Source organism: Lissotriton vulgaris, chromosome 8 (genome assembly GCF_964263255.1).
Source record: "Lissotriton vulgaris chromosome 8, aLisVul1.2, whole genome shotgun sequence".
NCBI classification, from domain to species: Eukaryota; Metazoa; Chordata; class Amphibia; order Caudata; family Salamandridae; genus Lissotriton; species Lissotriton vulgaris.
In genome coordinates this window covers 355554647-355568058 of record NC_141696.1, presented here as the reverse complement: position 1 = coordinate 355568058, position 13412 = coordinate 355554647, and positions in this window count along the sequence as shown.

Here is a 13412-nt window from a genome sequence, read left to right as displayed (position 1 = left end):
AAAAACAAACACAACAATAATGAGGAGTCTGTACCACACATTATCACATGATAAAAACATTCACTCATACTAGCAGTGGATAAAGAACAATGGCAGGCTAAGATAAGTATGAATAAAAGCGAGGTGCATAATAGAGCCAATATATAGGAAAGAACCTTGTCTTACATCCAGAATTAAAGTGCAAGAGGTATCAATGCCAATTAACGATATGGATCATCAGACTTTCAATGAAGAAATCATGCCATACCAGTGCTTAATGAAGAAGACATTGGATTTTTAAACTTTCCTTTCAAGGTGTAATCTTTTTCAGCAGTGATAAAGCTATAACCATGAACTTAATGAATCTGGCGGTCAATTGACACAAGCCACCTATCAGACATTCAGCTACAGCTGTGTTTCAGGCACTGATGCTCAACTGTCTGAAAATTGGAAAAAGACAATGTCTAAATAAATATATAAAGGGTCCTAAATAATGAACGTGTACAAAGGATTCCTGGTTAAAAGCACATCCGTTGAAAAATGCATCTGTTGTGCATGGCAGGCGATCGCACTTGTATGCTTTGAGTGATATAAAGCTAAATCTTAAGTGCATTAGTTTTGACTATAATTTAAGGTTTATAGGAAGTGATAAGTAGGCTGGAGGAGTAATTGGTTGGTATAAAACAGATTGCAGTTCAGCATACTTCTGAGTACTAATAAAAGCTAAGTCCTCGAGAGCAGATAATAGTCTTGCTTGTTTCATGAGTAACTTTGAACACTTTTCGGAGGCAGTACAGTCTTTAAGAGGTCTCTACCAGCAAGTTGGTCAGTGGCTTCCTGGATGAGCTTCTGAATATCTGATTTTGGGTCCTGTATAATGTCCCACAAGAGCCTTTGTATCGATCTCTGTTCAGCTGTTGCATATTTGGAGCACATAGTTAGAAAAGTAGCGGACAGGACATAGATTTGATGGACCAGATTAAACTCTAGACAAATCTATGCTGGTGCAGTACCAGTCAGTAGCTTAAATAAGAGCCTGTAGCACTGACTTTGGGCCGGGTCAAGCCAACTTCTGATACAGTTTAAATAAACTAATAATGCATATGCTAATGTGGGCATCAATTTGCTTTTGATCACTTTGCGGACTGCAGTCAAATCTAGGCCAGAAAGATTTTGAAGAAGGCACTTGAAAGAAAACTTAAGAGCTTTAACAGATGTTGCCAGAGTCTAGATGTACTGAGATGGAAGGTGCACTTAATGCTTCGTATTATTTCGATCTTCTGTAATTAATAAACCAAGCTCCTTTTTGGGTGTTCTTAATACCGAAAATTAAGATTTTAAGTTTTCGATACATTAATACTCAGTTTGTTCATCTTGCCATATTAAGCCACGGATGTCAAGGCTCTTTGAAGACCAATTGCATTCTGGTCCAATAGTATTGTGTCATCTGCATATTTTAGCATAGGCCCTTTCTTCCCTTGGAGTTTCAGTGGAAAACCATTTACTCTACCAAGGTGAACATTAAGGTCCGCAAGATACAGATTAAAGAGCCCAAAATGCATCCTTGCTTAAGGCCCCAACTGGTGTAGGTCTTAGCTGAGTAGGCCCATTTGCTGGACATTCGTACCTTGACCCATGTATTAGTATGAAGGTTCCTAATTGTGTCCAATAAACGAGGTGATATACCCAATGCATCCAATTTGGCCCACAACCGTTTTTTTGTTTACAGAGTTTTATATAGTGTGAACTTGACCCGAAGGTATCAGGTATCAGTCCGCTTCTTACAAGCACCAGTTGCGTTACATGAGGACACATTCATTTTTGGAAGGCTTTGGGAGATTAAGTGATTTTGAGATCAAAAGAGAGAGCAAGGGATATTGTCACTTGGAAGTGAAAAGAGATACCTCCTATTCCCCTGATAGGATTATTTATGCAAACAAAAAGAGGAGTATCCCCTACGTCGAGTTTTTGAAGAAAACTTCCGGAGGGTGAATTGTTTGGCAAAAAAGGAAAGAGTCAACCTTTTTGTTTAGAAACCCCTCACTCACCACCTAGTGGTGACTTGCTTCATCATCGGGGTCCACCCCGGTGACCTAGCGTCACCAGGATGTGCTTCGACACCTGTATTACAGTGGAGCAGGTTGTGACTGTATGTGCAAAAAAAGGTGTTAAAAATTGTCCTGGTTTAACTTAAAATCGAATTTTTATTTTAAAGTAATCAGAACAATGTTAAAAATTGCTGGCGAGATACAGGTAGGTGAGTTACGGCCCAGGTATTTCTATATGTGTCTGTGTGGCTTGGTCGACATGTTTCTACCATCAGGGCAGTAGCCCGGTATTCTTCAGGACCATAAAACAGGTGGACGGGAGGTGTGTGCCCCCTAAAAGGCACACCCTATCCTGATCCCCTGTATACCAACTGGAAAAATAACCAGTGGTAGATGTGCTCATTCAAAATAATGAGAGCCGTCTGGTTACAAAAAAGGAAAAAGAGACCTGTAGGGAGAAGCAAAAAAGTACTGATTTCAGTTGAATTTATAAATACTTTCCTGTTACGTTGTGAAGTGTCTCTGTGATATGACTATTCATGCCAAGGGGAAGTGCCCTCCGAGTGATAAAAGTATCGTGTTCAATACGTGTAGCTGACAAGGAAGTATTATCCGAGCACACACTCTTATCAATAAGTGCGCGTGTTTGCCATGCAATATGTATTTATTGCCTTCATAACGGTTTACGGGCATGCACTTCATTTCAAATGCATGCATTCATGATCTATCATTCGTCTCATTCAACCACTTTTCGTCTTTGTGCCCAGTGAATTTCTATGAGCGCCTAAGATAGGTGTGGCAGGTTGTGGCGTTTCCTCGTATGTGCAATAACATTTAGTTGCGCCAATAATGACAGATAGTAACAAACAAGACATACACACATATAACATGTAGGAGTACACACAGATTCCATGGTTCGAAATGGGGGCTTACTTGTTTTTAGCCTCTAAATTGCTTCAACGGGCAGGGGGTAGGGTCTTCTAACCGACATAACATATTCTGAAATGGCGCGAAAGACAAGGTGAGTATGTAAAAGTAGCGTACACCGAGCAAAATGTCCGGCGGGAATCAAAGTATTTACTGGTCTTAGATTCCGTCTCTGTTGGGAAGGGGGGGGGGGGGGGGGCATTTACTTACAGTTTGCGGGAGAAGTTACAGGCCATTCACCTACTGCTATCCTCCTCTGCTCGGCTAGTAGTGCCGTGCGGGAGTTCTAACGTTAAATGTTATTTTCCTTCCGGGTTGGGCGTGGTGCCGTGCGCCGGAGGGGGAGGAGTGACGGGGCGGGACGTGGTGACGATGGTAACGCGTATGTTAGTAAACAAAACGCGTGCTGGTTGCTATTCAGCGTTGATGTGAGTCGCTAGCTCCCGCTGATGAGTTGACGTCAGCGCATTGTGCAGTGCTGTTACTAATGATCTCGGGAAATGTGTAGGGTTATTGTGCACGTTGAAAAACGATATAAATACAACACCACTAATTGCAAGTGGAGATAGATCCGAGAAAACAATTAGAGTTGTGCAGGTGGGATCATGGGCGGTGTATCGTGGTGTACTGGCCCAGAATGTAATAGTTCATTTTAGCACATTGGCCCATGGGATGTTATCATTGAGTCCAATTTTGTGCGTGGAAAGTCTATAAATCCACCTCTGCTCTTTCTCATAGAGGCGTGACTGTAGGTTAGGGCCCTGTTGTATTTGCTCAATAACAGTCCACCTCATGTCATTGGGGGTGTGCTCCATTGCAAGGAAATGGTCTGTGAGTCTTGTGTTATTTTTCTTGCACCTGATGGTGCTGCGATGTTCAGATATCCGTTGCTTCACTTTTCGGGTGGTCATTCCAATGTATGGTTTGTCACAAGAACATTTGATCAAGTATACAACGTTTTGGCTGTTGCAGTTCGTGTGTGCTCTCTGTTCCCATGTTTTCCCTTCCTCAAGGTTCAATGTTTTTGTATTGGCGGTCAAATGGCAAACACTGCAGTCCCCACATCTTGAGTGTCCTGTGACCGGGGGGAGGCCCCATATTTCCGTGATAGTGGGATTAGTAATGGTCAAGGTTGGTTTAGGTCTAGTGTTCACCAGAGTGTCTTTCAGACTGCGTGCCTTTTTGTAAGAAAACAGAGGTTTTTCCCATTTGTAGTTGCCTGTATGGAGTATGGACCAGTGTTTCTTTATACTTTTGCTCACCTGATTGGATACAGCATTGTATGTCGTGACGCATGCTAGTGGAACCTCACCCTCGTTTTTGGTTGTGTCTTCCAATAGGGCTTGTCGGGGCTGGTTCCGTGCTCTCTTCTGGCATTTGTTAGTTATTTTCTGGGGATAGCCACGGGAGGAAAGTTTTGTTGTTAGGTCCTCTGCCTGGCTCTTGTAATCGGACAATTTACTGCAATTCCTTCTGAGGCGGAGATACTGTCCATAGGGAAGGTTTTCCCTTAAGGGACGAGGATGGAAACTATCGTATCTTAGTAAGTTGTTCTTCGCCGTAGGTTTGAAATGTGTTTTAGTTATCAGATTCTCATTTTCTCTTTGTATTTCAACGTCCAAGAAGACCATCTTATTCCTGTCTATGCAGTGGGTGAACCGTAGATTCTGGTCACGGGTGTTCAGCCAAGTTATGAATTCCATTAGGGTTTCTTGTGAACCTTGCCATATGGAGAAGACGTCATCTATGTATCGTCGCCAAAATTTTATGTGGCTGCCAAATGGATTATCATCTGCCAAGATGTGTTTAAGTTCAAAGTCATACACGTAGAGCCCCGCCACACTGGGGGCAAAAACACTGCCCATAGATGTACCCCCTACTTGTAGGTACAGTGTGCCCTCATATTCAAAGTAGTTCCTTTTGAGGGCCAGGGTGGCACATTGTATGATGAACTGTTTTGGTGTGTGGTAGTTCCAGGTGGTGTTTTCTAAGGTTCTTTCCAACACATTGATGGTGGCGTCTTGCGGGATGTTCGTGTAAAGGCTTTCGATGTCAAAGCTGAGGAGAATATAGTCTTGTTCCATTTTGATGTTCTCTAGAATTTTCAATAGACTTTTTGTGTCACGTAAGTACGTAGATGTCCCCTGTACAATAGGTTTCAGAAAGAAGTCACTGAATCTTGATAACGGTTCGAGAAGTGAGCCGATGCCTGACACAATAGGTCTGCCGGGTGGGGGGATCTTGCCTTTGTGCATCTTAGGCACCACATAGAAGTATGGAATTTTATTTTCGGTTTTGCTCAGATAGTCAGCTTCTTGTTTTGAGATGTGACCTTGGGCTTCAGCTGTTTCCACCATGTTAGTGATTTCAATCCTTAAATCTTCAGTTGGATCTGTGGGCAGTATTTTGTAGTTTTTTGTGTCGCCTAATAGGCGTCTGCATTCTGCATCGTAGTCATCTTTATTCATCACTACAAGTCCTCCGCCTTTATCTGCCGGTTTTATGATTATGGTTTCATCATTTTTCAGGTCAGATATGGCTTTGTTTTCAGCTCTGGTGTTGTTGTGGAACTGGCCTTTTGCTTCCAATTTTTCTACATCATTGAATACTGCCTGTTCGAAGGTGTTAATCTCTACTGGAACAGAGTGTGGTGGAGGTATGAAAGTCGACCGCAACCTGAGACCTGTTTCATTGGGGGTGTCTGTTGGGTCGTTACTTGTGTTTTCATTGGTTGGGTTCTTTTCAAAGAAGGCTTTCAATTTGAGTTTGCGAAAAAAGGAGGCTAATTCGCAATGTAACTTGAACTTATCTAGGGATGCGGTAGGTACGAAGCCTAGTCCCTTATTAAGCACATTTGATTCTGTAATGGTTAGTGTGCATGATGATAAGTTCGTGACTAGCTCCTCGCATTGCTGGGGCCGGCCTTGTTCGCTCCTGATTTGCTCCTGGTGATGCTGCCCGTGTTGTCCTCTTCCTCCCAGTGGACGTTGTTCCCGCTTTTGTTGCGCCCCCTTACGCGCCTGCCTCTGTTGTGAAAAGGAGGACGGAATTGGTTCTGTGGAAAGGGGAATTGCTGGAAGGGTGGTTGCCATCCGTACATTTGGAATTGCGGTGGTATTTGGTATGGGTTGGGTGGTGGTTGTTGGTAGGGGTTCTGGAGGGGATGGCTGTATTGGGGCCATTGGTTATTCCCTCTGTATCCGCCTCTCTGTCCCCTTCTCGGGGTCCCATTACTGGATCCAGTGCTGCTATTTGAGCTGTTGGAGGCGTTGCTCGCGGCGTCAGAGTCTTGATCTTGTGGGCCTGATGTTTTGTAGTCCGGGTCTGAATAAGGATATACCTTCACAAATCAAAAATTTTTCAGATCTTTTTGGAATTTCAGTGTTTTTTGTTGTAGTAGGTTATCTTTGTATTCATTAACTTCTTTGTTTAAGTCATCCAATTTTTGCTTGTAGCCTTTAATGCTGGTTTTTATTTGAGTTTCTGTTACTTGAATCTCTATCTGGATTTTCTCAGACAGACGTATGGCAGTTTTTAGGATCAATATAATCCAGTCATGCGTGCAGTGCCACGCAATTAGGGCCCAGTCTTTTCTGAATTCTGGATCATCCAGGAAAATGCGTGGTGCGTTGGTAACCAACAAGCCCTTCGGGGCTATATTATTGGTAACATATTCTTTCATGATTGTTCCATGCAGTATGGTTCTGATCCGGTTCCGCTTCATTTCTGTCAATTTTTCCCACTCAGATGTTTGGGAGATGGTGTTACTGATGTTGGCGTCTGCAAAAACATTTAGATCACTCATAATTGAGTCTATTTCTTCCGTGGAATAAGTTAAGCCTGTATTCTCAGCCATGTTGTCTGTGGGAGTACTCCGTTATGCCACTGTGTGTGTGTTTAACTCTCACAGCTGTGCGCTGCCAAGAATTTGAGATCAAAAGAGAGAGCAAGGGATATTGTCACTTGGAAGTGAAAAGAGATACCTCCTATTCCCCTGATAGGATTATTTATGCAAACAAAAAGAGGAGTATCCCCTACGTCGAGTTTTTGAAGAAAACTTCCGGAGGGTGAATTGTTTGGCAAAAAAGGAAAGAGTCAACCTTTTTGTTTAGAAACCCCTCACTCACCACCTAGTGGTGACTTGCTTCATCATCGGGGTCCACCCCGGTGACCTAGCGTCACCAGGATGTGCTTCGACACCTGTATTACAGTGGAGCAGGTTGTGACTGTATGTGCAAAAAAAGGTGTTAAAAATTGTCCTGGTTTAACTTAAAATCGAATTTTTATTTTAAAGTAATCAGAACAATGTTAAAAATTGCTGGCGAGATACAGGTAGGTGAGTTACGGCCCAGGTATCTCTATATGTGTCTGTGTGGCTTGGTCGACATGTTTCTACCATCAGGGCAGTAGCCCGGTATTCTTCAGGACCATAAAACAGGTGGACGGGAGGTGTGTGCCCCCTAAAAGGCACACCCTATCCTGATCCCCTGTATACCAACTGGAAAAATAACCAGTGGTAGATGTGCTCATTCAAAATAATGAGAGCCGTCTGGTTACAAAAAAGGAAAAAGAGACCTGTAGGGAGAAGCAAAAAAGTACTGATTTCAGTTGAATTTATAAATACTTTCCTGTTACGTTGTGAAGTGTCTCTGTGATATGACTATTCATGCCAAGGGGAAGTGCCCTCCGAGTGATAAAAGTATCGTGTTCAATACGTGTAGCTGACAAGGAAGTATTATCCGAGCACACACTCTTATCAATAAGTGCGCGTGTTTGCCATGCAATATGTATTTATTGCCTTCATAACGGTTTACAGGCATGCACTTCATTTCAAATGCATGCATTCATGATCTATCATTCGTCTCATTCAACCACTTTTCGTCTTTGTGCCCAGTGAATTTCTATGAGCGCCTAAGATAGGTGTGGCAGGTTGTGGCGTTTCCTCGTATGTGCAATAACATTTAGTTGCGCCAATAATGACAGATAGTAACAAACAAGACATACACACATATAACATGTAGGAGTACACACAGATTCCATGGTTCGAAATGGGGGCTTACTTGTTTTTAGCCTCTAAATTGCTTCAACGGGCAGGGGGTAGGGTCTTCTAACCGACATAACATATTCTGAAATGGCGCGAAAGACAAGGTGAGTATGTAAAAGTAGCGTACACCGAGCAAAATGTCCGGCGGGAATCAAAGTATTTACTGGTCTTAGATTCCGTCTCTGTTGGGAAGGGGGGGGGGGGGGGCATTTACTTACAGTTTGCGGGAGAAGTTACAGGCCATTCACCTACTGCTATCCTCCTCTGCTCGGCTAGTAGTGCCGTGCGGGAGTTCTAACGTTAAATGTTATTTTCCTTCCGGGTTGGGCGTGGTGCCGTGCGCCGGAGGGGGAGGAGTGACGGGGCGGGACGTGGTGACGATGGTAACGCGTATGTTAGTAAACAAAACGCGTGCTGGTTGCTATTCAGCGTTGATGTGAGTCGCTAGCTCCCGCTGATGAGTTGACGTCAGCGCATTGTGCAGTGATGTTACTAATGATCTCGGGAAATGTGTAGGGTTATTGTGCACGTTGAAAAACGATATAAATACAACACCACTAATTGCAAGTGGAGATAGATCCGAGAAAACAATTAGAGTTGTGCAGGTGGGATCATGGGCGGTGTATCGTGGTGTACTGGCCCAGAATGTAATAGTTCATTTTAGCACATTGGCCCATGGGATGTTATCATTGAGTCCAATTTTGTGCGTGGAAAGTCTATAAATCCACCTCTGCTCTTTCTCATAGAGGCGTGACTGTAGGTTAGGGCCCTGTTGTATTTGCTCAATAACAGTCCACCTCATGTCATTGGGGGTGTGCTCCATTGCAAGGAAATGGTCTGTGAGTCTTGTGTTATTTTTCTTGCACCTGATGGTGCTGCGATGTTCAGATATCCGTTGCTTCACTTTTCGGGTGGTCATTCCAATGTATGGTTTGTCACAAGAACATTTGATCAAGTATACAACGTTTTGGCTGTTGCAGTTCGTGTGTGCTCTCTGTTCCCATGTTTTCCCTTCCTCAAGGTTCAATGTTTTTGTATTGGCGGTCAAATGGCAAACACTGCAGTCCCCACATCTTGAGTGTCCTGTGACCGGGGGGAGGCCCCATATTTCCGTGATAGTGGGATTAGTAATGGTCAAGGTTGGTTTAGGTCTAGTGTTCACCAGAGTGTCTTTCAGACTGCGTGCCTTTTTGTAAGAAAACAGAGGTTTTTCCCATTTGTAGTTGCCTGTATGGAGTATGGACCAGTGTTTCTTTATACTTTTGCTCACCTGATTGGATACAGCATTGTATGTCGTGACGCATGCTAGTGGAACCTCACCCTCGTTTTTGGTTGTGTCTTCCAATAGGGCTTGTCGGGGCTGGTTCCGTGCTCTCTTCTGGCATTTGTTAGTTATTTTCTGGGGATAGCCACGGGAGGAAAGTTTTGTTGTTAGGTCCTCTGCCTGGCTCTTGTAATCGGACAATTTACTGCAATTCCTTCTGAGGCGGAGATACTGTCCATAGGGAAGGTTTTCCCTTAAGGGACGAGGATGGAAACTATCGTATCTTAGTAAGTTGTTCTTCGCCGTAGGTTTGAAATGTGTTTTAGTTATCAGATTCTCATTTTCTCTTTGTATTTCAACGTCCAAGAAGACCATCTTATTCCTGTCTATGCAGTGGGTGAACCGTAGATTCTGGTCACGGGTGTTCAGCCAAGTTATGAATTCCATTAGGGTTTCTTGTGAACCTTGCCATATGGAGAAGACGTCATCTATGTATCGTCGCCAAAATTTTATGTGGCTGCCAAATGGATTATCATCTGCCAAGATGTGTTTAAGTTCAAAGTCATACACGTAGAGCCCCGCCACACTGGGGGCAAAAACACTGCCCATAGATGTACCCCCTACTTGTAGGTACAGTGTGCCCTCATATTCAAAGTAGTTCCTTTTGAGGGCCAGGGTGGCACATTGTATGATGAACTGTTTTGGTGTGTGGTAGTTCCAGGTGGTGTTTTCTAAGGTTCTTTCCAACACATTGATGGTGGCGTCTTGCGGGATGTTCGTGTAAAGGCTTTCGATGTCAAAGCTGAGGAGAATATAGTCTTGTTCCATTTTGATGTTCTCTAGAATTTTCAATAGACTTTTTGTGTCACGTAAGTACGTAGATGTCCCCTGTACAATAGGTTTCAGAAAGAAGTCACTGAATCTTGATAACGGTTCGAGAAGTGAGCCGATGCCTGACACAATAGGTCTGCCGGGTGGGGGGATCTTGCCTTTGTGCATCTTAGGCACCACATAGAAGTATGGAATTTTATTTTCGGTTTTGCTCAGATAGTCAGCTTCTTGTTTTGAGATGTGACCTTGGGCTTCAGCTGTTTCCACCATGTTAGTGATTTCAATCCTTAAATCTTCAGTTGGATCTGTGGGCAGTATTTTGTAGTTTTTTGTGTCGCCTAATAGGCGTCTGCATTCTGCATCGTAGTCATCTTTATTCATCACTACAAGTCCTCCGCCTTTATCTGCCGGTTTTATGATTATGGTTTCATCATTTTTCAGGTCAGATATGGCTTTGTTTTCAGCTCTGGTGTTGTTGTGGAACTGGCCTTTTGCTTCCAATTTTTCTACATCATTGAATACTGCCTGTTCGAAGGTGTTAATCTCTACTGGAACAGAGTGTGGTGGAGGTATGAAAGTCGACCGCAACCTGAGACCTGTTTCATTGGGGGTGTCTGTTGGGTCGTTACTTGTGTTTTCATTGGTTGGGTTCTTTTCAAAGAAGGCTTTCAATTTGAGTTTGCGAAAAAAGGAGGCTAATTCGCAATGTAACTTGAACTTATCTAGGGATGCGGTAGGTACGAAGCCTAGTCCCTTATTAAGCACATTTGATTCTGTAATGGTTAGTGTGCGTGATGATAAGTTCGTGACTAGCTCCTCGCATTGCTGGGGCCGGCCTTGTTCGCTCCTGATTTGCTCCTGGTGATGCTGCCCGTGTTGTCCTCTTCCTCCCAGTGGACGTTGTTCCCGCTTTTGTTGCGCCCCCTTCCGCGCCTGCCTCTGTTGTGAAAAGGAGGACGGAATTGGTTCTGTGGAAAGGGGAATTGCTGGAAGGGTGGTTGCCATCCGTACATTTGGAATTGCGGTGGTATTTGGTATGGGTTGGGTGGTGGTTGTTGGTAGGGGTTCTGGAGGGGATGGCTGTATTGGGGCCATTGGTTATTCCCTCTGTATCCGCCTCTCTGTCCCCTTCTCGGGGTCCCATTACTGGATCCAGTGCTGCTATTTGAGCTGTTGGAGGCGTTGCTCGCGGCGTCAGAGTCTTGATCTTGTGGGCCTGATGTTTTGTAGTCCGGGTCTGAATAAGGATATACCTTCACAAATGAAAATTTTTTCAGATCTTTTTGGAATTTCAGTGTTTTTTGTTGTAGTAGGTTATCTTTGTATTCATTAACTTCTTTGTTTAAGTCATCCAATTTTTGCTTGTAGCCTTTAATGCTGGTTTTTATTTGAGTTTCTGTTACTTGAATCTCTATCTGGATTTTCTCAGACAGACGTATGGCAGTTTTTAGGATCAATATAATCCAGTCATGCGTGCAGTGCCACGCAATTAGGGCCCAGTCTTTTCTGAATTCTGGATCATCCAGGAAAATGCGTGGTGCGTTGGTAACCAACAAGCCCTTCGGGGCTATATTATTGGTAACATATTCTTTCATGATTGTTCCATGCAGTATGGTTCTGATCCGGTTCCGCTTCATTTCTGTCAATTTTTCCCACTCAGATGTTTGGGAGATGGTGTTACTGATGTTGGCGTCTGCAAAAACATTTAGATCACTCATAATTGAGTCTATTTCTTCCGTGGAATAAGTTAAGCCTGTATTCTCAGCCATGTTGTCTGTGGGAGTACTCCGTTATGCCACTGTGTGTGTGTTTAACTCTCACAGCTGTGCGCTGCCAAGAATTTGAGATCAAAAGAGAGAGCAAGGGATATTGTCACTTGGAAGTGAAAAGAGATACCTCCTATTCCCCTGATAGGATTATTTATGCAAACAAAAAGAGGAGTATCCCCTACGTCGAGTTTTTGAAGAAAACTTCCGGAGGGTGAATTGTTTGGCAAAAAAGGAAAGAGTCAACCTTTTTGTTTAGAAACCCCTCACTCACCACCTAGTGGTGACTTGCTTCATCATCGGGGTCCACCCCGCTGACCTAGCGTCACCAGGATGTGCTTCGACACCTGTATTACAGTGGAGCAGGTTGTGACTGTATGTGCAAAAAAAGGTGTTAAAAATTGTCCTGGTTTAACTTAAAATCGAATTTTTATTTTAAAGTAATCAGAACAATGTTAAAAATTGCTGGCGAGATACAGGTAGGTGAGTTACGGCCCAGGTATCTCTATATGTGTCTGTGTGGCTTGGTCGACATGTTTCTACCATCAGGGCAGTAGCCCGGTATTCTTCAGGACCATAAAACAGGTGGACGGGAGGTGTGTGCCCCCTAAAAGGCACACCCTATCCTGATCCCCTGTATACCAACTGGAAAAATAACCAGTGGTAGATGTGCTCATTCAAAATAATGAGAGCCGTCTGGTTACAAAAAAGGAAAAAGAGACCTGTAGGGAGAAGCAAAAAAGTACTGATTTCAGTTGAATTTATAAATACTTTCCTGTTACGTTGTGAAGTGTCTCTGTGATATGACTATTCATGCCAAGGGGAAGTGCCCTCCGAGTGATAAAAGTATCGTGTTCAATACGTGTAGCTGACAAGGAAGTATTATCCGAGCACACACTCTTATCAATAAGTGCGCGTGTTTGCCATGCAATATGTATTTATTGCCTTCATAACGGTTTACGGGCATGCACTTCATTTCAAATGCATGCATTCATGATCTATCATTCGTCTCATTCAACCACTTTTCGTCTTTGTGCCCAGTGAATTTCTATGAGCGCCTAAGATAGGTGTGGCAGGTTGTGGCGTTTCCTCGTATGTGCAATAACATTTAGTTGCGCCAATAATGACAGATAGTAACAAACAAGACATACACACATATAACATGTAGGAGTACACACAGATTCCATGGTTCGAAATGGGGGCTTACTTGTTTTTAGCCTCTAAATTGCTTCAACGGGCAGGGGGTAGGGTCTTCTAACCGACATAACATATTCTGAAATGGCGCGAAAGACAAGGTGAGTATGTAAAAGTAGCGTACACCGAGCAAAATGTCCGGCGGGAATCAAAGTATTTACTGGTCTTAGATTCCGTCTCTGTTGGGAAGGGGGGGGGGGGGGGGGGGGCATTTACTTACAGTTTGCGGGAGAAGTTACAGGCCATTCACCTACTGCTATCCTCCTCTGCTCGGCTAGTAGTGCCGTGCGGGAGTTCTAACGTTAAATGTTATTTTCCTTCCGGGTTGGGCGTGGTGCCGTGCGCCGGAGGGGGAGGAG